At 59.4% G+C, this 26,945-nt stretch overlaps 1 protein-coding gene across 6 annotated transcripts in view; it reads left to right on the plus strand.

Annotated features, from left to right (window-relative positions):
* The window catches only part of DIP2C (disco interacting protein 2 homolog C), a 252,745-nt gene that overhangs the window by 55,047 nt on the left and 170,753 nt on the right, over positions 1–26,945 (plus strand). The gene's annotated exons all lie outside the window — the stretch shown is intronic.

Below are 26,945 nucleotides of genomic sequence, written 5' to 3' on the forward strand. Positions count from 1 at the left end.
CCGCCTACCTGAGAGATCGTTTCTCCTCCCACGGCCATGTTTACGCCCAGTGGCTCCTCCGTGGGGCGTCAGGGCTTGGTGGCCCTGCTGTCACCTACGGACTGTGGGCCAGCGCGGGCTCCCGAGCTCTCGGTGGAGAGCACGCTCTCGGGGTTGGGCTCAGGAAGGTCCAGTGTGGCAACTCTGGGGTGACGGGTGACGCTTCGTCAAGCAGGAGACTTGATGAAGGTTTTCTACCGAAAAAATAGCCTCTTATCACGAAAGCTAAATGAGGAATAGTTGGACTTTGCCACCGTGCCGTGATCGTGACATTAAGCGACCGCTGTGGAAGCTCCTTAGTGCTCCAGTCCCTGTGGTCCTTCCTCTGGAGGGAAGGATTTTGCCGCTGATCCTTCGGGACTCTGTTGGGATGGGACAGCAGCTTGTGGAGACGCATCCGTGCAGACTCTACCCTGACGGCGCCTCACAGGGCGACCAGAGTCCCCGCGTCGTAGGGAGCGCTGGGATGGGTGCCGGCTGCGGCTGGGGGGCCGGGGTCTCCCCGGGATCCAGACCGCCTCCGGCTGCGTGTCCGCGTGAAAGGATGGTGACACTGGGCGTGTGGCTCGCGCGAAACAGCTTGAGGGGAATCGGAGCTGCAGGTGGACTCGGCGTGGCTGGGGGATGGGCGCACAGGGTGGCCGTGGGGCTGGGGCTCGGCAGGGGTCACCTGTGGCCGGAAGGGCCTGAGCCGGGCTCCCCTGTGTGTCATCCTGCACGGCGGGCGTGGGGGGATGCACCTCAGGGCCCGGGTGTTCCCTTGCTGGACAGCGGGGCCTTTGCTCGCAGGAGGGATGGCCTCCGAGCGGCTCTGGGGTCACTCTGGTCTGGGTCTCAGTAGCGTGGGGACAGCCACTCCGGCCCATGACGTGGGTCTGGGCGGGGTCTGGAGGCTGGAGGCCGGCGGGGGCGGGGGGGGAGGCTGGTGTGGGAGCTACAGACCCGTCGGGGCGGCGGGAGGCACGGCTTCCCGTTGGCGCATCCATGTACCCGCTGCCCCACCATCCCCGGGTCGGCCCGGGCAGGGCTCGTGAGGCGCTGGAACCTGCTGCCTGGCGGGTCTCGCCGCGAGCTCTCCGGGGTCCTACGGGGAACGTCCCTTGAAGGCCCCGATCACGGTCACACAGGAGGCTCTCCCTGCTTGGCCGGGCCCATCTGGCGCCGTCTTCCCGTCCTCAAGCCAGTGTCACTGCGCAGCCTGGGCCGCTGCCGTCCTTGCGTGTCGGCCCGGGGCCCTGCTCCCCTCCGCAGGCAGCCGCTCGGGGAGGCGTTTGCAGACACCTCCTGGCGGACCCATAGCCACCATCTGGGTGAGCGAGGAGCTTAGTTTTCTCCCCACGCCCTGTCGTTGCCATGTAATTTTAATCTTTTCCACCTGCCAACCTGTGTGATTGGCTTATTTTCTGATCCCGTTTGGATCTGGGACTTGCTGAAAAAACATGCTTTTTCTTCTGAAGTTAGAACTTGAGCTCTGGTTTCACAAGTAAGTTGATATATTTTTTAAAGACTCTATTGATTGAGAACGAGCAAGAGGGCATGAGCAGGAGGGGAGGGGGAGAGAGAATCTCAAGCTGACTGCTGAGCGGGGAACCCGTCGGGGGGCTCAGTCCCACGACCCTGAGATTGTGACCTGAGCCGACACCAGGAGTCAGGCTCTTACCTGATGGAGCCACTCAGGTGCCCCCAAATATGTGCGTCTCTAGCAAGTTCCTGGCCCGTGCTGAGGACCCGTGACCTGGGCTCCGGGAAGCCCCGTTTACCTTAGGGTTTAGCATTTTTATTCCAGTGGCTTAGAATCCCCTTTCCTGAATACATCGGTTGTCAGAAATAGATGTAAGCCCTGGAACTTAGGTTCCGAGGTCGTGTGCTCACCGTTTCATGGTTTATGGGGGGAATTTCTGTAAACCGAGTCTCAGTCCAGAGAAAGGGCCCTGGAGGAAGGGGCGGGGAGGCCATGGTCCGCGGAGCTTGTTGCGCTGTTTGTGGCCTGGCCCTCGGCAGAGACCCTGAGTCCCCTGAGCAGGTGCCCTGTGGACGGGGAGTGACGTGGGGCCGCAACCGCATCCTGCCGGCCGCTGCATGGTGCCTCTCCGCTGGCCGCGCCCTGAGCGCCCAGGACAGGCTCGGGCCTTGCACCTGCCGCGGCCCCAACTGGCGGGAGCAGCGGCCTGAGCGCCGTGGCCTAGGCGGGCCTGCTGCCCGCAGCCGTGCCGGTGTGTTGGCACTGCGGGGTTCTGGAACGCTCTCTAGCGGAGGGAAGAAAGGCGAGTGTAGGAGTAAAGGGTTCCGTCGTGTGTCCCGTTGGCTGACGTCTGCGTGTGTGAACAGCCTTCTGAGAGGCCCACGTTTACACTACAAAGAAAGGAAAGGAAAAGGCACATCTGCAGGATTCCTTTTTGTTTACTCGTAAAGGTCTACCTGAGGGAGAGCTGCATGCCCACGCAGGGAGCGGCGGCCCTGGGCTGAGCGGGGAGCCCCGCACGGCCTGCCTTGTGACCGAGCCACCCCCGCGTCCCTGTAGGACTCCTTTTTAAAAAGCCAATTAAAAGTAGGCTTTTAATAAATGGTCGTCACGACTTAGTTTTAAATTGGCAAAAATTACATGATAGCTCAGTAGAGAAGTGAACATGGAAGCCAGCACGGTTTTTGGAAATGCTGTAAAAGAAGCATTGATTTTAAAAGTATTTGAGACGTCTTTTTAAAAACTTATTTAAAAAAACAAAAAACAAAAAAACCCCTAAACTTCTTATTCCTTAAAATGTCTTCAAATTTTTGAAATAGAATTTTCTTTTCCTGATGTGGTTTAGAAATCTTTTTTTTTTTTTTTTTTTTTCCCATCGTCAAGTGCCGAGGGCATCGTTGCAGGTCTTCATACGCCGTCGCAAGAGGCCGTCCGCCAAAGCAGGGGACCAGATGGAAACGGGATGTGCATTTAATATGACATCGGCAACAACGAATCAAAGACGTGGCTTTTGTAGTGAGAGTCCCGTTTCCCCGGGTACCTCCTGAGTGTTAGTCATCAGGGTTTTGGTTTATTCAGATTCAGTCATATTTCTATGATGTAACGAAGCGCACGTTGCAGTGAGGCTGACTCGGGGTGGTCTCCACGGCGTCTGTGTCTGTCTCTCTGGGGTTTTGAACGACTCCATGAGTTTGGGATTTAAGTGCACCTGGCGACACGGCTTAGAAACGACCCTTGCACGTTACAAGTGGAAGAAGGTGGTTTTGTGTCTTGTTCCTGGAATGCGTGTGAGCTCAGGTGGAACCGGCATAGTAGGAAAATGCCTTTGGTTAAAACTGGAAAAACTCGGGCAGCCTGGGGGGCTCAGTGGTTGAGCATCTGCCTTCGGCTCAGGGCATGACCCCGGGGTCCCGGGATCGAGTCCCGCGTTGGCCTCCCTGCATGGAGCCTGCTTCTCCCTCTGCCTGTGTCTCTCCCTTCTCTGGGTCTCTCATGAATAAATACATAAAATCTTTAAAAAAGAAATTGGAAAAACTGATGACTCCTCACGTACGTGGTTTAAAAAGCAGAAGCAGGACGGAGACACACCTTCTGGGCCGACGCTGGTTGAAGACCGTTTTGCTCCTGGGGGGAGTTTCTGAAAGCGCGAGCAGTGACCCTGCGTTAGTGCGCCTGTGCTTTTGTTCATGATCTCTTACGCTCGTTGGAACGAAGGGGGTGCTCTGTATGTTTAGGACCGACGGTTCCTTAGGTGAAGTAAACATTCCGGGGGCGACACTTGTATTGACAGACGTGTGTACTCCGTGCTATAATTCGGGCGAGGGGGACGTTGGTGACCGTGCGCAGGAGGCCGTGTTCCTCCCCGGCCTGCGACACTGACCCGGGCGGCCCAGGGACGGGGTGTCCTTGGGTTCCCCACCCATGCTCCCCTTTGCCGGCGATGACCACCCCGTGTCTGCAGCACAGGGCAGCGTGGCGCTGCTTCCTTCCACAGACACAGTGAAATTCGACGGAGGGTGTTTTCTGTCCCTGTTGCTGTTTGAGGAGACTCCGTGTCGCCTTGCCAGGCTCTGTGCTGGAGACCGAACCCGCTCGGCTTGTACCGTGTTGTGTTTGGCTGTGACAGAAGGACGAGGTCGGAAAACAAAGAAAAGAATGACCTTTATTGTCTGGTGGTTTGAGTTTTTCAGTGAGTCAGGTGGGAAAAATATTTGTTTTCTTATTTCTATGCTTAGTTTGTGAAATAAAAGCAAATGGGTGTTTCTAGTCCAAGTGGCCTGGGTAATACCTATTTTTTTAAAAGATTTTATTTTATTTTATTTTATTTATTCATAATAGAGGCAGAGACACAGGCAGAGGGAGAAGCAGGCTCCATGTAGGGAGCCCGACACGGGACTCGATCCCGGGACCCCAGGACCACGCTCTGGGCCGAAGGCAGGCGCCAAACTGCTGAGCCACCCAGGGATCCCCAGTAACAGCTATTTTTTATGTACTACGTGCTGTGAGTGCTTGAGGAGCAATTGATCCCTCTCAAACCTCAATGGGCAAATACTTGTATGTGCACATGCAGATCCAGGTGTGGCTGGGGTGCTGGGCCGCAGGAGGTGGCGCCTTAGGAAATTGCAGCTCACTTGACAGGTGGAGACCATGATGCTAACAGGTACGAGTGTGCTCGGGGTGCTACCCGGTTGGCCCCAGACCACGGCAGCGAGGCGAATATCTCAAGGAATTGGATGTTGCGACAAAGTGAGGCGAATGAAATTTTGGGGGAGTCCCTGTGAGTCCAAGACCAAGCTGAGCGCTGACTCCACATGGCCGCGTGCTGCTCCTTCAGGCCAAGACCAGGCGTTCCCTTCGTTTCCACGACGAAGCGTTTCGCTCTGGCCTGTGCTTCTCTGGCTGCACTGGACACGCACTGTTTGGAGGTGAAGGAGTGAAACACTGCACACGGGGATTGACCTGGTACGCGGAATGCTCCCAAGATAGACCGTCTGCGGCGGCGAGTGTGCCCGCTGGGCGCGGCCTCTGCAGAGACGTCTGCACGTGGCCACGCGCCAGGCACAGGGGGCCTGCTGAGGCTCCGTGAAACTGCACTTACAGAGACTTTAATGTGAGTTGTGTGAAAATTTAAAAAGTCACCAAATGTTATTTTGATGGTTTCAACCACGTCACGACATAGGCGCTGTTATTAAGCTCACGAGCCACGTGTAGAAAAGCAGGATGCCGACTGGACCTGGCCCAGCCTGTGCTCTGCTGACCCCTGACTTAAAGTAGTTTTGAGAAACTCTGTTTCAACCTGCCTGTATTCTCATTTTCTCCTGAAGCTTGAACTGATCCAGTTTGCTAAATTCTGGTGTTAATTTAACTTTATTTGGGGGGGAAAAGGGGATAAAATACAGCTGGTGTTGGGTAGGAGGTGTTTTAGGGTGAAGGATGCTGAAAACTTTGTCTTATATTCATTAAGGAACAAATGTGAAAACAGGAACAGCTTTCAGGTTTTAGGAACATTTAAGTATTCATCTGTGATGGGGGAAAATCCCCAAACCATACTCGAAAACTGTGCACAGAGCCGGCCTGCAGGCACTGCAGGAAACGCAGTGCGTGTGGGGAACCGTTGGCTGCAAGCCCCGAGGGACGCGCCCCGTGACTTACAGGAAGGCATCGGCTCGGGTTTCAGGGCAGTGGACAGACATCTGAGCCGGGCGGCTTCCCGAGGGCGGAGGCCGTGGCGCGTGATTGCTGGACGGGGCCGCGCGGCTGAGCGCCCCCCGAAGGAACGCCTGCCGGTTCCAAGGGGCGGGTGGTTTCTCTCAGGTCATGTGCAGATCAACATTCACACACGAACCTTGACCCGTGTGTGTTTATTCCTTTTAAACACCCGGCAAGTTTTTCTTTTTCATTTGCTAAACGGCGTCGTCGTCCTGTGTCACCACCAGTTGTGGCCTGTTGCTAGGATGCACCTGGCCTGCGTGATTCTATTCACTCTTCAATATCATTTTAGTTTCTAGAATGTTCTGCAGTGGATTGTTTATTGATGAGAATGTAGGAAAAGCTGGTGGAAGCGAGAGAAGCTGCTTTGGAATAAATACACTGAGGGAGAAGTCTGCAAAACCACTCAAAGAAACCCGGTTACAGGTGTTTAACGATGGAGTGTTTAGCATTTGAACGGTATGTAAAACGGGAGACAGCGTGATTTAGAAAGGGAAGAGCCATGTAGAACTGTGTCCCTAGGTACGTGTGCGTCCAGTCGCAGCACACACTCGCCACAGACACACCGTGGAAAGAGGAGTGGCGCTCCCTGCTGAAACGTGGAGTCTCGTCTGGTAGGCAAAGAGCTCATTTATCAGGCGTCCGATACCTGAAAATGAAATTACAGATGATAAATCACATGACTTCCTCTCTTCACAGTGGAGTGATTTCTTTAAATTGGGAGCCCTGATTCTCCCTAAAATAGGGATTCGTTTGCAAATATATCCATGTGCAGCTTTGTCAAGAGCACGTTTGCTTCAGGCGCGAGTGAGCCCGGTTTTCTGAACAGGACGATTAACCTTGTGTGGTGCGGCCAGAGGAGAAAATCCTTGAGCCTGACTCCTGTTCCTGATGTTTGCAACGTGAGGCCGCAGCCGCTCCCTCCTGGAATCGGGCAGCGTAACTGTCAGGCTTGCGTTTGGGAACCAGGTGCGGCTTGAGCAGGAAGAGAGCGGATTTCGTGCCCGACCTTCATGGATTCTTGCTCAAGAAGTCTCTTGCTGGGCCGCACTGTGACCTGATTTCAGGATCCCCATCCCCTTGAGTACCCAGCTTCTCCGCCCGCCGAGCACTGCGCGCAGGGGCAGGAAGGGGTGTGTGGCTGAGGGCTGAGTGTCCTGCACCGGGGCAGCCTGTGAGGGCGCGGGTCCCGCCGGCTGCGACGTGCGGCCTTGGGGTCCCGGAGCCGAGAGCATGTTAGGTGGTCTGAGCGGGGAGGCGTACGTGGGGCCTGGCGGTTGCCCAGCGGTTAAAGCCTCTCCTGGTGTCTGGAGCGAGGAGCCTGCCTTGCCCGGCCGACGACTTATCCAAGGGGCAGAAGTGAGGGTCTTGGGATCGCGCGATGGAAGAGAGGCCCGGCCTGGGGGCGCAGCAGGAGTGAGGACACTGTTGGGAACCGGGCCCTGGAAAGTCGGCGCAAGTGCCGGACGCCGTGCACAGCGGTCAGAGGGCGAGCGCCAGGGAAGCGCAAGGAAAAACTGCAGAATCTGACTGGACGCCCATCCTGTGACGTGGTCCAGTGTGGGAGCTTCGTTACTGGTTTCTGGCCTGAGAAGCCCCAGCTGGTGCAAATGTCCAGTCGCTGGGTGTGCACATGCACGCGTGTAAGGACACGTCCTGCCGGCACCCCGGACCCCGGCTGACCGTTCGTCCCGTCCCGGGAGGCTTCTCCTTCAGGATCACGGTCGCCGCCTCTCAGGGGTGAACTTCCTTCCCTCCAAGGAAAAGCGCCTTTCCGTTATTTCAAGTTGGGTTTTCAAGCACGCGGGTGCTCGAGCTGCAGTGCCAGGCCCACGTTCACTTTGGAAGCAGCCCGAGAGCCTGCGGCACGTCCGGGGGATGGTCGGAGTGGGAGTCGGGCTGGGGCCCGGGAGCCACAGGACACCTGAGAACCGAACTCTGACTCTTAAGTAACAGCCAGGTGAGTGTTCGACGGCTCGCATGTCACGGGGCGTCTGTGCCCGTCTGTCCCTGGCACCAGCTGCTGCACGCGGGTCCGCCCCGTCCTCGTCCTTTCCTCGGTCATAACGCCTGCGCCACGCTGCGGCCTCCCCCAGAGCCTGCCCTCGTGCACGCGTGGGCTTCCCCTCCTCCCCGTGGGGCTCCAGGTCCGGCCCCATGCCTGGGCAGCCTGCACGGGGCTGCTCGGACCCCAGCCGAGAACCGGGCGGGGATTTGGTCAAGGGCCGAAGTCAGCCTCGAGTGCTCCGCGTCTCAGGTTAACGGGCTACTTGGTTGACTGAGCAGCTGTTTGTCCTGATGTGACCCCGACCCCAGGTGTGAGCGGAGCACAGCACCTGGCGGGGAGGGGCTGGGGGCGGCAGGGTCTGCAGGCGGGGTGTGCAGGGTCACGTGGGGCTCGGCTTTCACCGTGGGCGGGACGGCCACCAGGAAGCATGAGCGCGGTGTGTCGTCAGGACGAGGGACGGTGCTAGAACCCTGCTGGTCAGACGGAGGCTTTGAGGTGTGGAGCCCGGGGGCGAGAGCACTGGTCTGGGGCCAATAGGTTCCTTCTTGAGTAGAAAGCGAAATCCTGGAAAGGCTTCCCCCCACCCTTGTGAGTTCCGAGCTGACACCGTCTGCTAAAGCGGAAAATACGTGAACATGTGATCACGGACGAGCCTCCTCATGGGCGGGGGTCTGCAGGGGGAGCATGAAAGACTGAGGGAACAGGACGGGACCCCTGGGAGGACGGGGGGAGGGGGACCGTGACAGTCCATCTGCTGGGGGGTGACTTCCTGTCTCTCCTGTGGCAAGGGGCCGCCTTCCTGGCTGGTGAAGCCTCTGGGAGGGACAGTGGAGGGGGCTCTGTCTTCAGGCAGAGGGAGTGCAGGGAGAGCCTCTCCTGAGCCCGGAGGTCCTGCGGCCCCACTGTGGGGTGACGAGCCCTGAGGTCCTGCAGCCCCACTGTGGGCTGACGAGTCCTGAGGTCCTGCGGCCCTACTGTGGGCTGACGAGTCCTGAGGTCCTGTGGCCCTACTGTGGGCTGACGAGCCCGGAGGTCCTGCGGCCCTACTGGGTGACGAGTCCTGAGGTCCCCCAGCCCTACTGTGGACTGGCAAGCCGTGCACTTGCTATTTTTTACTCCGAGGCTCCCCACAAAGAGCAGGCCCGGCTGTGTGTGCCCCGGGACCGATCCCCTCCGGGGTCTGGCGTCGTGTCAGGCACACAGCTGCTCTCTGAACCTGTGGCCCCCAGGTAGTGGAGCCAGCGCTCCCACAGCCAGCTGACCATAACCAGGGAAAGGGAGGAGCGCCGCTTCCTGCTAGTGTGTGTGACCTCGCGGATGCAAATGGCGAGTCCCCGTGCCGTGCCACCCTGCGGCAGTCTCCTGGAGATGGGTTGGCTGTCCTGGTAGCTCCCTGAGCAGGAGCTGCGGAAGGGTCGGGGCGTCCTCAGGATCTCCGGGGCGGCTTCTCGCAGCGCTGGGCTCAGGATCAACGCTCCGGATCCCCCATTACATCCTGACGGGACAGCCTGCGGGGGACGCTGCTCCACGGCCTGAACGATCCGCTGCTCAGGGCATAACTGGCGATCTTCTTTGCTTCCTTCCAGTGTTGCCTGAATTAGCTTAGAAAAATATTTTCTAATATTTTTCTAATATGTCCTAGGTTTGAGGTTTGCCTTTGCGTTCCAGGGGACTCTGTGTTCTCAGTGCTTTCTGGGGTTGGGGGGACCCTTGTAGAGAAACACCGGGTCTCAGAGCGGAGAAAGCTGGATCAGGCTTCCCGTCAGGTGAGCGTGCAGAGACCGTGTGACTTCTGAGACGTTGCCTGCCTTGCAGCTTACCAGGAGGGTGCTCTCCTACCCGGGGTGTGGGGGTGCTTGGACAGTGGCCGCCCCATGCCCGGCCACTCGTCCCAGCCTCAGCTCAGCCTCTGCCCCATGTCTGAGTCCGGGGGCATCCGTCTTTGTGCTTGGACACCTCAGAGCTCTCCGGGCCACTTGGTCTTGAGGGCTTACTCCCGCACTTCCTGGCCTTGACCCTTCACTGTTTGCTTGTTGTCTCCTGGATCTTCCGGCTCCTTCTGCCAGCATGGCTCCCCGAGAGCCGGGTGAACAGGGGATGACTCATAGTGGTGTCTGATAAATTTTCACAGAGGGCTTAATGAACGGCGCCGTCATCTATAAGTGAAGAAAAGAATCGTGTGCGCTCTCCAGATCCCTGGGAGCTCGGGTGTGGTGGGTAGGGACGCTGTCCCGTTTCTGCTGCTTGTGATCCTCACCGAATTATGCTCGATGGTTTTTAAACATGTGCCTGTGCCGCGTGCGTATGTAAGAGGAATCGTCATTTTTGGAATAAACGATTGATGGAAAGATGGGAAAAATCTGTGTTTCCTAGGAAAAAACTGTGGTGTAAACTCTGCAAATTTTTAGAGGAAACTCTCAAAACCAGTGTTTCCATAAAAAGCCAATCCAAACACTGACAACTCGTGGGAATCAAGTATAAATACTACACAGTACCAGGAATCCTTACATTAGGGTCATTTCATGGGACATTTGCCCCAGTTTTCTAACAGCCAGAGATCTAGGTTGTCTCGAAAACCACACAGAACAACGGACTTATTTCGTGAGGTTAGCGGTTGTCGCCGTCCGTGGTCCTTCCTCTGACGGAGACAAATGGCGCCATGCCCAAGCTGACATCGATGGCATCTTTAGATCTCACTCTGGGTGGTTGGAATATGCCGACAGAGCCCAGCTGGCACCCTCCAGCTCACGACTGGATGGCTGACCGAGCGTCCTTCCCATGGGGGTGGGGGAGCGCTCGGGGCCGGGCCGCGGGGAGTGGACGGCCTGCCTGGCGGAAGAGCCCTGCAGTGAAGCCGGCACCTTGTCCGACGGCAGGATGCACTGCCTCCGGGTCACTTAGGGCTTCCCTGGGCCACCGCCTGCTGACCGTCTACGGTCCGATGGCTGCTCGGGGCCCCCCCGCTGGCCTCCTTCCCGTCCCGCTGGCAGGGTGCTCTGCAGAGGGACTGAGTCTCCGGGGACGAAGTTTGGGTTTCCTGCGCCGACCTTGGAAGTTAAGTGTGAGAATAAGGCAAAGTCTGCAAACCAGTGCCGTATTTAACACGGCAGGTGCGGCCCTACGGTCCTCTCTGTAGGTGTCGTTGAGTCACGAGAGGATTTCAGGCTCAGGGCTTGACTAAGATCTGGGAGCTATCACTGGGGCAGTCACTTCTGGGGTGCTTTGGGGCTTCTGCTTTCAAGTCAAGAGCCAGGAAGGGGTCCAGGCTTTTTGCATTGACATGTGACCATCTTGGAACCTGTTTCTTTACGGAGAAATGAGGGAATGTAATTCTTGCCTCGACGGCAGTGAAGGGCAAATGGTGCCAGCCACAGCCCTGCCCCAAGCCCTCCAGCGTGATCCAGTTTGTATTACATGTAATTCTTTGGTAACAGTAACAAAACGCATCATCTTCACAATTTGTAGAAAATTATGAGTAAACCAGGACGCGAATCTGAACGAGGCCAGTACTTGAGCATCTTTCTCTGAGTGCTTGAGTCCTGGTGGCAATGCCAACACCCCGTGATCAAGGAGCGGGGACACCGTGCCCCCCGGGTGCCTCCCCTTGCCCATGCCTCCGCCACACACTCCTCTGCGTCTCTGTGTCTCTGTGCATCTCTGTCTCTCCCTCACACTGTGACAGGCCCAGACGTCGGTCCTTTCCAGCTGGCCCTTCTCAGCAGTTGGCTGGGAAACCAGAGGGAAGGGGGGCCCGTTACTACAGAAATACAGGGAATCGAAATAGAATGTGAGCTACTTCTGCGTCGTGTTTTTTTTATTTTAATCTAAGTACAAAAGACAAGTGTCCAAACACAGTCACTGTTAATTACTCCACATAGACCGAGTTTGGGGTCTGCTGTCAGAGCTCCAGTAGTTTCGAGTATCTTGGCCTGAGCCCATTGGTATTTTTGGCGATGCCTCACCAAATGTTGAGAAGCCCTGCGGAAGAAGGAAGGAAACATTTAGTTACGAGCTCCCTGATAACAATTCCAGAATCGTGTTTAATAATTTTTCAGATTTATCCGTAGGCCAGTCTTGGTTTGGTAACTGCTTGTCGTCAGCCTCTGCTGGATGCTGGGAATGTGCTGGGGCCGCACAGCCCCTGTTCTGGGGCAGCCGCGTTCCGAGGGGCAGGTGCGGCCACTGGGGCTCCAGCCCCGTCTCCATGCAGCGGACACTGAGCATCACCGTTCGCATCTTGACGCGTTCGTTCCCGTCCACGCACCTGCACAGGCCCACTCCGGTCGGTCACAGGAGCGCATCTTGACGTTATGTTGTGAATGTGGTCTCCTGCCTTTTGATGTGCCAGGAAGAGCAAGGGCCTCTGGCAGCCTGCGGGTCCGCGGCGGGAGGGGCGGGTCCGTGGGCGTCGGGTGGCGGGGAGCCGGGTGCCCGAGGAGATGCTGGGCTGCTGGCGCTTGGGCGGACATGGTGCCGTGTCCCGAGGTGGTTCCGTGGGGGGAGCTGGAGGGCCACCCGGACAGATGGAGTCTGTTCATGTTCCGTAAAGTTTTCCTGCTGGAGAGAGCGAGCCGGCGGCCGGTGGGTCGTAGGGACCTTCTCATCGGGGGGGGTGCGCAGGTGCTCAGGATGGAGCAGGGCGTGGAGGGCGCCTGACCGAGCCCGAGCCACGATCATGGGAAACCGAGTCCCTGTGCCCCCAGCCGCGACCTGACCCCGGTGCTCCGCATCCTGAGTGGTGCAGTGGGGTGCACGCCGAAGCGTCTGCGTGCACCCCTGGTGCTTGTCTGCATTCTCCATTTCTGTTTGCATTTCTTTGTCTTGCATGTCCGACAAAAATGGTTGAATTTTGAAAATAAACGTAATGGTAAGAATAAAAAGGAGAAAGATTGTGGAATGGGCGCATAAAAGGGACGAAGAGTTGGGTTTTCGGACGGGACTTGGAGATGGCGAATGGGTTTGTCGGCCGTAGCCACGGCGTTGAGAAGGATTGGGCCTCCCCGGGGTCTCTGCCATCCGCTGATGGGGATGGTCCCGCGCCCACCTGCTCCCGTGGCTGCTTATTTCCAGGACGGGCTCACGGGGACCTGCCAAGGTGCCTTCCCCTCTGGGGGCCTGTCCGTGCCCCGGGTCTCCTGTGGTCACCTTCTGGGTCTTGCTGCCCACACTTGAGACCCCTCGCCCCCCCTCGAGGCCTGCTCATGGACGGGTCAGCTGTGAGCAGCACGTACCAAACAGAATCTTGATGAAACCTATTAGGACATTTGGCACGTTTGTGGTGCCGAGCAGGAGAGGTGGTGCCGAGCAGGAGAGGTGGTTCCAGAGCTTTGTGGGGACGGGTGGGCCATGACGTGCCTGGAAGCAGAGGGACGCTTAGAGCTGTTCTCGTCAGACTGTGCATTGGTCTGAGGATTTGGGACGGAGCCAGTGCAGTCGGGGGTCCCGGGGAGGATGGCTGCCCTGGCTTGCCGGGCACTCCCGTCCCTGATGCCTCTCCATGCAGGGTGCCGGCATGTGCGGTGAGACGCTGCGGTGAGACGCTGCTGCGAGCCTCGTGTGCGTGTGACCGTGGCTGTGGCTGGCCTTCTGCGTGGTTGTCTGGCCGTGGCGTGGCTGGGGATGCACCTGCTACCCGTGCCTGATTCCCGACAGAGCTCCCCAGATGCCGGCCCCCGGGGCTCCGGGCGCTGGTGTTCATGGGGTGTCGAGCCCTGAGCTCGCTCGGCGGGCACCTGACCAGCGGCAGTGGCCATGGGGCCATCAGCAAGGTTGGGCAGAGGGCACGCTCCGTCGCAGCGAGATCTTAAACTGAAGAGAGGAGGGCTGTCGTGAGACGCCCTACGGTTAATGCGTTTAGGCCTTTTGGGGCTCCATGCAGATGCAGGCTTTCGACTTACGGAGAGGTGAGGGGGCCGGTGCAGGGGGTGCCCACAGGACGGGACGCTGCGTGCTCTGCTGGGCCTCCTGCGGGAGACGCGTGCAGGCTGCCCTGTGCTCGCACTGCTGCTCACCTGGACGCGGACGTGACCCAGGGCAGGAAGCACCAGTGCATCGAAGCACGGGTGCCCAGGTCCCTCTGGAAGTGACCGGCGAGCTCGGGTAAGCACTTGCTCCTGAGCAGCAGCCCCGAGTGCATGGCAGGGACCGAGGCGGTGCTGGCGGCCCCTGCTGGCAGCTGGGCCGACCCCGGGGGTCTCTGGGTCCCGGTTTGCTGGTGTCAACTGGCGGGTTTGGCCCCGACGGTGCCTGACCACCACCCAGAGCCGGGCGCTGTGGTCCAGCCCCGTGCGGAGCCTCGGGCCAGCAGCAGTTACAAACACGCGCCACCTCTTTCCTCTGGTTTGCTGACGAGGGGCCCGCTTCCGTGTTGGGCCGTGCCCCGTCCTGGGCTGAGAAGACAGCACGGGGGGCTCCGTCGGCCGCATCGGAGAACTTCGGTTTTCGTGGCCTTGAGCCCTGGGCCCGGGGGGAGGCGAAGTCGCGTCTGACCCGACAGAAGGGCTTCTGTGACCGTGGGCCGATCACAGGTGCTGCGTCCGGCGGGAGCCCGTGAGGTCCTGCTCTCCGTGCGCGAGCCGGCGGGGCGGGGGCGGGAGGGCGCGCAGGACCCGCGACTCCTCCGTTTGGATCAGAGTGCGTGGGCCTCTGAAGGCTGAGGACAAAGTGCTTCCCTGTCGGAGCCGGGATGTGGCAGGTCTGCGGCAGGTCCGAGGGCTGCGGGTGTGGGTGCGGGTGCAGGTGCAGGTGTGGGTCCTAGGGCTGGGGTGCAGGTGCCAGTGTAGTGCGGGTACAGGTGTGGGTCCAAGGGCTGCAGGTGTGGGTGTGGGTGCAGGTGCGAGTGCAGGTGTAGGTCCAAGGGCTGCAGGTGTGGGTGCAGGTGTGAGTCCAAGGGCTGCAGGTGCAGGGGGCCTGTCCCCAGACCATGGTGCCTGTCCCCAGACCATGGTGCCCACTCTCCTAGAGGTGAATCTCCCGCCTCTTTCTTGTCTTGTCGCTGCCCGGGGTGGGGCCACGCGGTCGGCCGTGGGTTCTTGGGAGCTGGGAAGGCTGAGCCCGGGGCTGGTGGTCCTGAGGACCCAGCGTCTCCTTATCCTTCTTGCACCAGCCTTGTCGTCACCCGCGTTCCTGGTGTCTAGTTGTGCTGGAGGAATTGTGAGGCAGACGGGGAGGTCACGCTGCCGCTCACGCTCCCAGACGGTCGAACCGGGAAGCAGGTCCCCGAGAGGGTCAGGTGGACTCTCGTGGGCGGGCAGGCAGGAGTGGCGGGATGTAGGGACGGCGCATGCAGTGGCCACGTGTTGACGAAGACAAGCTAAGATCACGTACTGCCGGTGAAGAGGTTTGAGTTTTGTGGGCTTGTTTGCATTTGTTCGTGTTTTCTTTGTGGCATTTGTGTTAGTTGATTGCAGTCCACACTGTTTTTCAAAAATAGGCAAAAAAGTTACCCCGTGTAGGCGTGTGCTGTGCGATGCTGGAGGTGTCTGTGCACAGTCCCCTGGGGACGGTTCTCCATCCTGAGGCTCCGTGGATCAGCGGGGAGCCTGGACCCCATCTGTGGTAAGAGGACGGTGTGTACGGCACCAGCCGGGGAGGCCACCGAGGTGCATGGAGCAGCGTCGTCCCTCTGAGCGGACGCGGGCCATTCCGCTGTCCTGTTAGGGAGGGACGAAGCCCTCCTGCCGTCTGTGCATCCACCTGCGCTGTCACCCAGCATCCCTGGTTCCGCAAATCACCTGGGTCGGGGAGCAGGGCCAGGACTGGGAGTGGGAGCAGGAGCAGGAGTAGGAGTGGGAGTGGAACCGGAAGCAGAGAAACCTGGTTCTGGTGTCACGAGCCTCAGTGGGGCCGCCGTGGCTGTGGAAGGAGACTGAGGCCATTGGTGAGCCCCGGCCCCTGGGGTGGGGGCTTCCGCAGCACCCAGCCTCTGCTCGGGACGTGGTCCTGGCCCATGTGGGCACGTCCTCCCCACACAGTGGATAAACGGGGATCGTGGGCTTCCTCAGGGATGGCAGTGTGGGTGGCAGCTTGGCCTCTCTCGTCTGGGAACAAAGGACTAAGGCCTCCGCATGACCCTTCCCAAGACCTCTGTCAGCATGACTCAGGCAGCTGGATCCAGGCCTGGCCGGTCCAGGAGGCTTCGTCACCTTCAGGGTTGCATTTAGGAACCGAGTAAACCCAGTACGGTTATTTATTTCAAATACTGAATGTGTGTAATCCCTCGGAATTCTTACACACTTAATACACGAGGATCGTGAGGCGGGACTTTCCCTCCGTTTCCAAAGCAAAGGCATAAACAAGCCTTTTACTTGGCAGGGACTTTACTATGTTTCTAAAAAGGCAGCAAGCGCTGTTCCTGAAATAGTACCATCTGCTCCTTTGCGTGGATCCTATTAAAATCCCAGCGATATTTCTACTATCTCGATGTGACAGATTGCAGAAAAAATTTTTTTTCTCTACTAGAACTTCATGATGCCTTCCTTCCAAAGAGTGAATAGAAAGTATGGAGAGTAAGTCTCAGAAAGGAGCTATAATTCCTGGCCTCTCGAGGCGGCTGTGCGTCGCCATGGCAACAGGCCGCCCAGGTACGCCATTTCCTGGGGGAGGCCTGCACCCTGCCCCTTGCCGCGTGCCCACCGGGACTGACCTGTCCCTGCTGCTCGGGGCCTCCGTGGGGTCCACTGCGCCCGGTGTGGTGACGTCTGCTTCCCTAGGCGGGAGCACAGCGTCCCATGGCTCCTGGCCTCGAGTCTGTTCTCGTGCTGAGGACACGGATGCACCGACTCTCCGCCGGGTCAATGCAAGGTGGGCAGTTGCCAGTGCTCCCAGGGGGTGGTCCGGGTCGGCTGAGGCCGAGTTGCGGCCTGCCAACCCTGGGAAGCTCCCAGGAAGGCTGAAAGTCGTGTGCTGGGTGCTGGGTGGGGTTCTGGGTCTTTGGAAACGCGATCTGGGCTCAGCAGGCACTGGGCTGGATGTGGGCGTCGCTCCCGACGGCTTCCCCTTGGACGGCGGCTGGGTCCCCAGCAAGGGATGATGCAGCCCCGCGGGAGGCTGGCACCAGAAGTCCACGAGGGGGCACAGGGTCCAGCCTGAGCGCCAGGCTTGCTCCAGAACTGAGGCCGGGCTGAGCTGAGCGTAGACGCCCACCGCCCTCCTTCCCGCGTGCGCGGAGTGTTGTGACGGGAGCGGGAGGGCCAGCGCTTGTGGCGTCCGGGCGCCAGGCCCCGTGGGCAGGAGGGCAGCGGCCCCGCGACGGGGGTCCCGGTGCTGAGAAGAGGCGGGGGTGGCATCTGCGCCAGAGCCGCGGGCATCGCTGAGCTGACTGGTGGCAGCCAGGCTGGAGCCTGAGTGGAGGACCGAGCCGTCCCGGCTCCCTGTCGCCATGTGGCCGGGGTTTATCCGGAATTTTAAGGGGACTTAAGAACAATATAGGGGAAGGGGGCTGGGAGTTTGATTTTGTTTGGTTTTCCATGACTTTGGTTTCTATTTCCCTCTTCCTGGGTGCGGAGCAGCTGCTCCGTGGGTGTTTGTGATCCGGAAAGGAGATGGAGTCCGGGCAGATCCGCCTGTTGGAGTAATGGGTCGCATAAGTGGGAAGAAGGCGACGTGTGCCGTGAACGTCTGTCGAGTGGCCCGGGGCCACGCCGCCCCTCCTGGGAACGCTCCCCGGTGATGGAAGTGCAGCCTGGCCTGGCCCCGGGTGGCTGCTGAGCCCCGGGAGCCGGGTCAAGGCAGGTGCAGGGCCAAACTTCCCTCTTGAATCCCCTTAGCTGCTTGTCCCTGATGGCTCCCGCCCGGGATGCACAGTCTGGAAGGGTCTGTGGGGTCACCGCGTGGACCGTGATGATGTGGCTTCTCTTCCACAGCAACAGGGGTCTGTGGTCTGTGTCCGGGTGGCCGGTGTTCGTGGTCCTCGGGGCCCCGAGCCGGGCGAGCACGCCCCCAGCTATTTCCTGGGAGCCCCTGGCGCCTGGTGCAGGGTGCTCACGCTGGCCCTCCTCTGGCGTCGGGTGTCGGCTTCGTGGGCCTGTCCATGTGTCGCAGCTGGCCATGTAGCAGCGCGGAGTTCGTTAGTACTGGGCGTCCGCCTGTGTGTGCACGAGCAGCCCCCGCCGGCTGTGGTCCTGCGGGAGCCTGGCCAGAGGCCTCCTGGCAGCTGGAGAGGATGGGTCCCGGGGCAGCTCCGCGGTGTGAGAGGGCATGGGCGGCTGTGCCCACGTGGACTCTGAGCTGGCAGGTGTTGGTGGATCTCAGTCCCGCGGGAAGCAGCTGCGGCCACTAGAGCTGCCTTCTGTTTCCCGCTCATGCCTGGCGACCTCTGACCTGCGAGCGGTGGCACCTCTCATGTCAGGTGACCGTCCCGCTCCCGTGTCTTGGGTGAGTCGAGCTGCTGGGTCTCCTGCCAGCGTCCCGTCGTGCGTCCCGTTGTGCGTCTGGGAAGCGAGCTATACTGGTACCAAGCTGTAAGTGTGCACGACGGCCTCAACTGCTACTTCTCTGTGAAGCGAGGTGTGACGTTTTAATTAGAGCGTCACCAAACCTGTAACTCCGCTCCGACAGCCCTGCGTCTGTGTGGACGCGGCATCTCCAGCGTCTGGGACTGCAGGACGCCCGCCCTCCCTTCCTCCCTCCCTCCCTCAGCTCCCCGCCTGCTTCCAGAAGCTCCATGGGACCCGGGCTTGGGCGTTCAGGTGGCTGTGGACAGACAGGGCCTGGCTACCTGGGTGGGGCCTCTGTCCCTGTGGATGGATTGACCACCATCTCCGGTGACCCCGAAGCCCCGGGGTGGCCATGGAGGAAGAGCCGTGTGCCACCCTCGGTCCTGAGCGGGTGTCCAGGTCGTGGGCACGCCGTAGGTCGCGAGTTACAGAGCAGCCTGTGCACTCGGCCCCTCGGTGGCCATTCTGCGTGGACAGCGGGCTTCACACAGGGTGCGGCTTGGGGCTGCCTCCCCGCCCCGTCCATGCGGAACTGAGAGGAGGTGGCTTTCCAGCCCGGGGAGGAGCGGGCAGGGCAGTGAGCCCGGTACGCCCCCGGTGCCCGCGCCTTCGGTGCCCGTGCCCGCGAGGTGACCTGGAGGGAGGGCATGTGGCCACGGTTGGCCCCCAGCCGCAAGCCTTTGTCAGTTCGACGCAAATAATGCCTGTGCCCCCTGGTGACGAGTGTGTAGGGCACCTGGAGGCGGCTGCCGTGTCTGAGCTCGGCTGTGCGCTGAGAGCGCCCACTCCATCCCCGTACATGAGACCCCGCGCGCGGACGTGGCCGAGGGGGAAACGTTTGCTGGTCCTGGTCCTGCCTCGCCTGCAGCTGGGGCTACAGGGGCCTCCGCGGCCTGGGGGGCAGAGACTCCCCCACGGCCTGGCCCCCGCCCCCGGCTCTGACTGCATGATGGAAGCACTGAGTTGGCGAGGCCGCTGCAGTGTGCGGGTGGACCGCGTGGATCCGGTCACGGGATGTAGTGAAAGGGCTCCAAGGTTGGTACCGGCTTCACGGAAGCTGGTTCACAGGGCTGCACCTATAGTCGGGTGGGCAGGGCATATGTCCCCGAGGCCTCCGTCCTGGGTGTGCAGACGCCGTCCCCTCCCCGTGTCCCCACGTGGCCGTTCCTCTGCGTGTGTGTCCTCATCTCCTCTTCTCGGGAGGACCTGGATCAGGATCCATCCTGGTGACCTCACTTTACCTTCCTTTTTTAAGGACTCTCTCTCCCAATAGTCCCATAACCAGGTCCTGGACATCTAGGTCCTAGAAGCTTTGGGGGACACATTCCAGCCCAGAACACACTTAGGAGAGGACGCAGATGAAAAATGCTGCGACTGTGGTTTCTCAGGGATCTGACACCTAAGGCACGAGCAACCAAAAAAAAAAAAAAACTGGACTTTATCAAGATTAAAAATGTTTGTGTTTCTAGTGGTATCAAGAAAGAAAAGAGCTACAGAATAGGGAAACTATTTGCAAATTAAATTTAGTCGGAGTCTAAAATCCAGAGTGTGTAACTCATACAGCTTCACAGTAAAAAAACTAAAAAAAAAGAAAAAGGAAAGAAAAGAAAACTAACCCAAATTAAAAACAGGTAAAGGAATTTGCATGGAGGTTCTCCTGAGACGTGCAGGGGTCTTCAGAAGCACACGAAAAGATGTGCAACACGATGTGTCTTTGTAGAAACGCACGTGAAAACCTCCCTGAGATGATGCTTCACACCCACTAGGGCTCGTGATGAGATGCGGGACCGTGACAGGTGCCCGGCAGGGCGTGAGGAGTGGGGACCCTCATGCAGTCCTGAGGGGATGGGGCAGCTGCTCTGCGAAGTTGGGCATTTCCTCAGTGTGCTAGGGGGTGACCGTTCTAGGCGTTTGCCTAGGAAACTTGACAGCGTACGCCCACACGTGCGACGTCTGCAGAAATGCTCGCGGCACCGTTGTCCGTGGTAGCCGGACAGGGAAGCAGCCCAGATGTCCACCGGCGGGCGAGCACGTGCTCAGCGAGGTCCCCTTCAGCCGTACAAAGGGACGACGCACTGACGCGTCCTGCAGGCTGGCTCGGCCTCGAGCCCGTGAAGCTAGGGGACACCAGAGGTCCCGTGTGTACGACCCCACCCAGGGATGTTGAGAACAGGGACTCCAGGGACTGAGGCGGCTGGGTGGGGGCAGGGGGCAGGCAGGATGAGGTGGCCGGCTGCCATGTGGGGCTTGCGTTTGGGGTGCTGGGCACATTGGGAGTTACTGGGACAGTTTCCCGATCTGGGGAATATGCTGAAGATCGCGGAGTTTCATGCTTTTAGGGAAGGGGTCTTGTGGTTCATACATCGCACCCCAGTTAAATCAAGGACCTCTTTGGTGGTGGGGATGTGCTAGGATGGGAAAGGTACAGCATGCAGAACCCGTTACCATGGAAACCAAGGCCCAGAAATCCTTAGGCTTCTGAGCTGCACTTGGTTAGAGGCGAGTCCCAGGTTCTTAGTTTCCATCTGACATAAAGACTTGCTGCTGCTGTTGGCTCGGAGGGAGAGTGGGCCTGGAATGTGAGCTGATGTCTATGCGAGCTGATGTCTATGCAGAGGGAAATTTCTTCTACCCACGTGGTCCTTAGTAGCCACAAGATGGGTCACCGGATGTTGGTTCCATCTCCGTGGCAACGAGTGTGGCATCTTTAATCACAGATCTTTCCTAGGACACCCGACAGGTGTGGCCATCTAGTGTGCTCTGAGTGTGCCCTGCCCGTGGGACTGGGGGACTGGGGTGCGGGGTGGGGGCTGGTGGCTGAGGGGCGGGGGGTCAGCCATGGGACCTGTGCGTCCTGGGAGGTGTCAGGGACGTGGCGGGGGGGGCGGAGCTGGGGTCGTGCGTGCTCTGAGCACCTGCCAGGGCCCAAGGTCACGTGCTGTGGTTCCTGGCAGGTGGCGTTTTGGGGCCCTAAGAAGAGCGGCCCCCGTATTGCCCTGTGCTGGGTGGACAAGCAGGGGTCAGTGGGCCGGAGGACGGTTGGGCAGCTCGCCACCGCTCCTCATCCCCCCCACCCCTGCGTCCAGGTGAGGGGCCAGCGTCCACGTCTAAGCGCGGATTCGGGGAGCTTTGCTTCCACGGCAGCCTCTTCCATAAAGTGTTTAAAGTCAGCCCAGGGTTTGGGTCTGATGGTCTCGGGGGCAGAGACATGCCTTTTCTCTTTCAGAATAGAGAGTGTGACCTACTGAATCCTGACGCTCCCTGGTTTTCACACGATGTGCGGGAACGTGCTGGTTGGGCACCGCGTTTGGCAACCGACCTCTTGCTCAGACGGAATCGGAGGCGCCCTCACCCTCAGCTGGTCTCGAGGTTATGGGTTTGCCTCCGGAGTGCTTTTATTCTTAACAAAACATGAGAATTTGCGTTTCCTGGGTTTTGGGGACGGCAGGTGTGTGGTCCCAGAGGTTGATGATGGCAACCCCGTCTGTGGTCTGTGGGTCCAGCATCCCCTGGGTGGAAGCTGCCCCTTCAAGAGCCTCGTCGTGGAAACTGAGGCCTGGGCCAGGAGTCGCCTCAGGGTGCTGTCAGATACCTGGCCACGAGGTCTGCGTCCCTCCCCTAGCTCCCGTGGGGTCCCGCAGTCCTACCCCTCACTTCCGGGCTGGGCATCTGAGGGTCGGGGTCGTGGCCCAGGGCCTGGACGCGCCCCTGGGGCCTGCATGTGACCCGGGCCCTAGATGCACCCCTGGGGCCTGCATGTGGCCTGGGGGGTCCACGCCAGCCCATGTGCAGAGCCTGGGCCCAGAGTGTTTGGATGTCAGGGTCCGTTGGCCCAGCACGACCCATTTCTCTGGAGACTGAGGGGTGTGGGGCGCCCGCCTGGGAGGGCCCCACCAAGGCAGCCCTGGGGGACGGGCCTGTGGGGGCGGCACAGGGGCGAGCCCTGAGTCAGCCCCGGTGCCGCCAGCGCCTTCAGTCCCTGTGGCTCTCGTGGGGTTGGGGGCAGGGTGTCGCTGCCGTGGGGAGGCAGGTGTCACGGCCCCTCCGCGCCCAGTGCTGCTCCCGGAGGACGTGGGGTCCGCGGGAATGTCCTGGGCGGGAGCTCGACCCCCGAAGTCGCGGCTGCTCCGCCGGACTTCCTGGGAATCGGGAGCAGGGTGGTCTCGTGTGCGTGGACGGCCTGGGTCTGCGGGACGCAGGCCTGTCGGGAGGCTTCCGCGTGGGCCTGGCCGCCCGCCCCGCGGGGAGCGTCTGCGTGGGGCGCCGCTTTGCTCCGACCCCGCTGGGAGGGAGCGGCTTTCGGCACCACTGGCTGGAAGTGCGCGAGGAGCTGCCCCGGGCCCCCTCCCGTGACTCCCCGCCGGGTTCCTGCCCCACGCCATCCTGGGCCCCGGGCCGCGAGGTCTGCCCGGTGCGGGGGTCGGGCCGCGGTGGGGCTCCAGGTCGGCGGGCAGGGCCCCGGGAGGCCCCGCGTGAGGGCGCACACGTCCCGTGGCCCCTCAGCCCGGAGCGGCGGCCGGGCGTGGTCCCGAGTCCCACGCCGTGAGGACCCTGGGCCGGCGGGTGGCTTCTGCGGCAGGGAGGGCGGTGGCGGGGCCGGCCGGGAGCTCAGGGCAGAGCCGGCGGGCTCCTGCGTCCGGGCCCGTAGGCCGTGGCGGGGCGGGCGGGGCCAGGGCCAGGGCCAGGACCCCCGAGCTGGGCCGCGGCCCGTGCCTGCCGCCGTCAGCCGCCTGGTGTGGGCCGCCGCCGCCTGGGAGCCACGAGGGCAAGGCCGCGGGGCTGAGGGCGCGAGCGTCGCGGAGTAAACCCTGCCGCGTGGGTGAGAAGTGACGGCCGGGCTGGGCCGCCGCCTGCGTCTGAGAGCCGCCATGGTCGTCCTTTCAGTATCGACATTTTAAAAAGGTTTTCTGATACTTTTAATTACATTCAAATTACTGTTGAAATTCTGCATTTAGGACGTTTTCAGGCACTAACTGGGTTAGATTATGCTCTTGACTTTTGGAGGCATTTTGCACGACCTTACATAATTGACGTTTGTCTCTTTCCCAGCCGTCAGTGGGGTGTGTTTTCCGCAGATCAGAAACCCGAAGGGAGGCCTGTCCGTTGCGTGCGGCCGAGTGTGTGGCCGGTTCCTGAACGTGAGGCTGTGGTGCATCTCGTGGGGCTTCTTGCTTCAATGAGGATGGTAAACGTGGAGATGTGGAACCGCGTGTTTCTCGGGGAGTTAACGTTTGCACGCCCGCCAGGGGGGATCTCCTCAGGACGCGCACGTGAGAAACGAGGTTGTGTTCAGTCTGTGTGGAGAGCGGACGTTAAAAGCCTTCGTCTGTGGCAGCGCCGTGGTTGCTCAGCTACAGACGTGGGGTCGCTGCAAGCCCAGCACCCGCCTGGCCCCCCTGGAAGGACACGCTCCCCAGTGCTGACGCCCAGACTCCGGAACGTCAGGTCCCTGCTGGTGTCGGTTGGCCTGGGTCCTCATAGCTTCTCCAACCTGGAGCACGCATCATGGGGTCCAGGGGCCTTGGGAAAGCAGGCCCTGCGGTGGCCCGAGCTGGCTCTCTGAGCGCGAGCACACCTGGCACGCGGACCTGTGCCGGGGACGGGAGTGGCCGCGGGGCTGCACCGACCTCACGACTGTGGAGCACCGGCTGGTGGGGAGCGCGGGCTCCTCAGCCTCCTGCGCAGCACAGGGTCTGTGGCTCGTGCCCCAAACTCAATAAGGGGGACAGAACCGGCTTTAACAAGCATTCGAGACAGGCAGCTCCATGGTGACAAATGCGTTCCTGGTGGGCACGTCCAGGCGGGAGGAAGCCTGGGGACCCCACAGTCCACGGTGGGATGTACTGCACATCGCTCGGTGGATGAGCCGGCCGCAGTCCTCGTTTGCCCCGCCGCGGCCCACGTTCCCATTATTCATGTCCATACATGGGAAGGACAGCATTCCTGGGAATTGGCTCGTTTTCCTATTTTCAGGGCATTTGCAGGTTCTGTTTCATGTCTGAATGTTCACGCTCCTGAGCATGTCCGTTTTGCCGACACCTTCTCCGCGTGGGATCTATGGTGCGGGGACGCCATCCCCCTGTGGCTGCCACGGCCACTGCTCGGGGAGCCACGGTGTCTGCAGAGACCAGTCTTTCCTGTGAATTTTTCTACCTGGAAATTTCCGTCAGAGCCTATTGTGAACTAGTTGTGTGTCATGCGGGCCCCTGTGCCGCATCCCTGGCTGTGCGGGGGCTTCGTGTTTGCTCTCCCCTCATGAATATTCTGTGGGCATGAACGTTGGTGTGAATGCTGGGTCCTGGCTCCTGGCATCACTTGCCCTTCACTCCCTCTTGGTTGTGCTTGATGACTCCCGCTGTCCCAGGGTGTGAAACAAAAGCCCCACGTTGGGCTCCACGCTTGGTGTGGAGTCGGCTTCACGTCCTCACCCTCTGCCTCTGCCTCACTTGCTCGCTTGGTCTCCCCCTCAATGAGTAAGTGAAATCTGTAAAAAAATAAAAAAATAAAAAAAAATAAAAAATAAATAGACTTTAAAACTAGAAACAAACCCTGAACGTGAAAAAATGAGGCAGCCAGGGAATATGTTCCAAACAAAAGAACAGAGTAAACCCCCAAAAAACCACAAACCCCGTTTACAGGTAACAGACCTATGTGACAGGGAATTCAGAGTAACAGGCACAAGTAAGGTCCCTGAACTCAGGGAAGAGAGAAGCACGAGGAGAAGTCTAACAGAGGGAAGGCAAGCAGACCGCGTGGAGTCCTGCATTCCCGGAAAGGAAGGATGCACTGCAGCCGACCAGCCGCTGCCGGGAGCATGAGCAGGCTTGTGAACCAGAACACAGCGCAACGTAAAGTGACCAGTAACAGCCGGGGGACAGAATTTTAAAAAAGGTTGATAGGTGGGAGGACCCCTAGGAGAACATGGATCCTACTAGTCTCCATGTTACAACCATCCCAGTGGGAGGACGGGGAGAGAAAGAGGCAAGAAACGTATTTAAGGAAATGATATGAGCAGATGACAACACCAAAAGATGCAAATCGGCTAGGAAGTTCTCAGACTCACTCTTCACAGATGAAGTGATACTCTGTGTGGAAAACCCAAAGACTGCAGCAAAAAATTGCTGGGACTTCAACGTGGGTACAAAGTCAGGGCTCAGAAGTCGTTTGCATTCCTACATGCTCACAACGAAGCAGCAGAAAGAGAAATCAAGGCATCGAGCCCACTTACAATCGCACCAAAAACCATAAGGTACCAGGGGTGACCCTAACTAGAGAACACTCCTGAAGGAAGTAGAGGAAGACGTAACAAGATGGAAAAACATTCCACGCTCATGGGTTGGGAGAGTAAATACTGTGAAAATGTCCACTTGTCCCGGAGCCATCTACACGTTCAGTGCAGTCCCCACCAAAGTACCAGGACGTTCTTCACGGAGCCGCAACACACAATCCTAAGAGTTGCGTGGAACCAAAAAAGACCCCGAGTAGCCAGAGGAATGTTGAAGAAGAAAACCAAAGCCGGGGCCTCCCAGTGCCTGACTTCACGCTGTACTGCAAAACTGTGGTCATTGAGACCGGATGGTGCTGGCACACAGCAGACACGTGGGTCAACGGAACAGAACAGAGAGCCCGGAAATGGGCCCTCAGCTCTGCAGTCAACTCCTCTGACAACAGGAGAGAAGATCCGCTGGAAAAAGGACAGGCTCTTCCACAGAGGGTGTTGGGACAACTGGACGGTCACATGCAGAAGCACGGCCAGCAGGGCCACTTTCTCACACCAGACACACAGAAACTCAAAATGGATGATAGACTTAAATGTAAGACCTGAAAACACAACTTGTAGAAGAAAACAGATTGTGAAGCTCCTGGATGTCCGCCTGAATTTGACACCAAGTGCAGAGAGAACCAAAGCAAAATGAGCAAACGGGACGACACGAAACTTAAAAGTGTCTGCGCAGTAAGGGAAACTGTTAGCCCGTGCAGAGGCCACCCCCGAGGCGGAGAGCAGGGCGCAGGCCGTCTGATGACGGTTAACCTGCAAAATACGGAAAGGACTCGTGCAAATCAGCAGCAGTGATGACAATGATGCAGTTGAAACGGGCAGAGGAACTGAACAGATGCTTGTGCGAAGGTGACGTCGAGGGTGCCGAAGAGACACGTGCCAGGGTACACCCATTTCGTTCACCGGGAGACGCAGCTCACACCCGGCTGACACAGGAGCGGCAAGAAGTGTCGGCGGGACGTGGAGAGGACGGAGCCCTCGTGCGCCGCCGTCGGCACCACCTGGTGTGGCCCCCGGAGAACAGGTTACACCCCGAGCAGATGCACTTCTGGGCGTGGTTCTGCAGGAAGGGAGAACGCTCCGTCGAGAAGGCACGTGCGCGTGTCACCTACAGCAGCCACAGCATGGGCGCCGCTGACAGTACCGTGACGGGGGACGGATGAGGAAGGTGGGCTGAGATCCTGCCGTCGTGACACCCTGGATGGACGCTGCGGGCGTTCTGCTGAGTGAAGGGAGTTGGAGAGGCGCACGCCATGATTTACCCACGTGGAACCTGAAACAGGCCGAGCTCCTGCATCCGGGGAGCGGAGGGTGCTGCCTAAGGTGGCGGTCACACCTCCAGTCGGGTCTCTGGGGGGAGATTCATGGTGAGGCACCCTTGTTGACGTTGCTCCCATGTGGACTGTTGCTGAAAGAGATCTGGAAGGTTCTCATCGCTACAAAAAAATTAAAAAGTAAAGAATTTTTAAAAATTTAAAAAGTAAAATGATTTTGGGTACCACACACGTTACG

The sequence above is a fragment of the Canis lupus genome, chromosome 2, assembly GCF_003254725.2.
Source record: "Canis lupus dingo isolate Sandy chromosome 2, ASM325472v2, whole genome shotgun sequence".
Taxonomy (NCBI): domain Eukaryota; kingdom Metazoa; phylum Chordata; class Mammalia; order Carnivora; family Canidae; genus Canis; species Canis lupus.